The sequence below is a fragment of the Anoplopoma fimbria genome, unplaced genomic scaffold (assembly GCF_027596085.1).
Source record: "Anoplopoma fimbria isolate UVic2021 breed Golden Eagle Sablefish unplaced genomic scaffold, Afim_UVic_2022 Un_contig_11918_pilon_pilon, whole genome shotgun sequence".
NCBI lineage: Eukaryota > Metazoa > Chordata > Actinopteri > Perciformes > Anoplopomatidae > Anoplopoma > Anoplopoma fimbria.
In genome coordinates this window covers 1-1846 of record NW_026551508.1, presented here as the reverse complement: position 1 = coordinate 1846, position 1846 = coordinate 1, and the positions used below count along the sequence as shown (strand labels likewise).

The 1846-nt window shown below is 46.5% G+C and overlaps 3 non-coding genes across 3 annotated transcripts; all 3 read right to left on the bottom strand.

Annotated features, from left to right (window-relative positions):
* Positions 1 to 267: 267 nt before the first annotated feature.
* Positions 268 to 338, bottom strand: trnag-gcc (transfer RNA glycine (anticodon GCC)). The gene has a single exon. It is a non-coding gene; the product is annotated as a tRNA-Gly (tRNA).
* A 644-nt stretch (positions 339 to 982) lies between these two features.
* On the bottom strand, positions 983 to 1053 carry trnag-gcc (transfer RNA glycine (anticodon GCC)). The gene has a single exon. It is a non-coding gene; the product is annotated as a tRNA-Gly (tRNA).
* Positions 1054 to 1612: 559 nt separating this feature from the next.
* trnag-gcc (transfer RNA glycine (anticodon GCC)) lies at positions 1613 to 1683 on the bottom strand. Its single transcript has one exon. It is a non-coding gene; the product is annotated as a tRNA-Gly (tRNA).
* Positions 1684 to 1846: the final 163 nt, after the last annotated feature.

Sequence of the window (1846 nt, the reverse complement as noted above, 5' to 3'; positions counted from 1 at the left end):
TTAGGTTACGGTTTTCAACATGGCACACTCTGCTTCCATGTCCCAACCCTACCCCGATATACGAAAAGAAAAATCCAAGAAGGGAGTTTAAGTTCGCGGACAGGGGCCTCAGCTCGACGTTCCTGGTTCACCCTCAGGTTTCTTACTACCTGAACTTACTGTTTAGGACTAATGATGGATCTATTCCCAAGTCTTTAAAATCGACGTCCTCCGAGGTGGACATATCAGTGAGTTTGAGAATCTAACTTCTACTTCTAAAACTTGTCCTGCATTGGCCGGGAATCAAACCCGGGCCTCCCGCGTGGCAGGCGAGAATTCTACCACAGAACCACCAATGCTCGCACACTGTTTCAAGTGCCTGTTCTCGCCTGACCCAAATACAAAGTTGATTACAGCTCTGTGGCATAAGGTACCAAATACACTAATGGATAGCCTTGTACTTGAACATGACGTTGACAATGGACAATGAGAGGTACAGGAGTCCAACAACAAAGCACCAATTCACCTCCTCCGGATCTTAGGTTACGGTTTTCAACATGGCACACTCAGCTTCCATGTCCCAAATGTACCCCAATATCCATAAAGAAAAATACAGAGGATGGAGTTCAGGATATTGCGGACAGGGGCCTCTGCTAGACGTCTCCGGTTCACCCTCACTACACAACAGGGTTTACCAGGTTTGTCCAGCAGCCTCCCCAGCTATCTCTTGCAACTCAAGACCAGGTAGCGATTATCAGTAGACAGCTCTGCTTTCTCTTCACCAAGGTGTCCAAGACATTCGGCCGCAGTTCTGATGATCCAACCACAAAGTTGATCATGGATCTTTGGCCTGAGGTATTCTGGTATCAAGTACACTCATGAATTTAACATGGCCCACTCTGCTTCCATGTCCCAAGCCTACCCTAAAATTCAAAAATAAAAATACAGATGATAGGACATGTCAGTGAGGTTCAGAATCACATTTCTACTTCCAAAAGTGTCCTGCATTGGCCGGGAATCGAACCCGGGCCTCCCGCGTGGCAGGCGAGAATTCTACCACTGAACCACCAATGCTTGCACGCTCTGTTACGTGCCTGTTCTCGCCTGACCCAACTACTATGTTGTTCATGGCTCTGTGGCATAAGGTACCAAATACACTTATGAATAGCCTTGTATTTGAACATGGTGTTGATAATGGACAATGACAGGCACAGGAGTCCAACAACAAAGCACCAATTGGGATCAGATCAGGCAGGTCGCTCATCCTAATCACCCCCTCCGGATCTTAGGTTACGGTTTTCAACATAGCCCACTCTGCTTCCATGTCCCAACCCTACCCCGATATACGAAAAGAAAAATCCAAAGAAGGAGTCCAGGCCACTACTCTTAATCACCCACTTTCAAATCATACGTTACATAAGTGTTGCCAAGACAGCCCAACAATGTGTAGAACCTTTAGCATTTCAGGAAGATCTCATCTTCACCTGCCTTGTAGACACTCAGGTTTCTTACTACCTGAACTTACTGTTTAGGACTAATGATGGATCTATTCCCAAGTCTTTAAAATCGACGTCCTCCGAGGTGGACATATCAGTGAGGTTCAGAATCTAACTTCTACTTCTAAAACTTGTCCTGCATTGGCCGGGAATCGAACCCGGGCCTCCTGCGTGGCAGGCGAGAATTCTACCACTGAACCACCAATGCTCGCACACTGTTTCAAGTGCCTGTTCTCGCCTGACCCAAATACAGAGTTGATTACAGCTCTGTGGCATAAGGTACCAAATACACTAATGGATAGCCTTGTACTTGAACATGACGTTGACAATGGACAATGAGAGGTACAGGAGTCCAACAACAAAGCACCAAT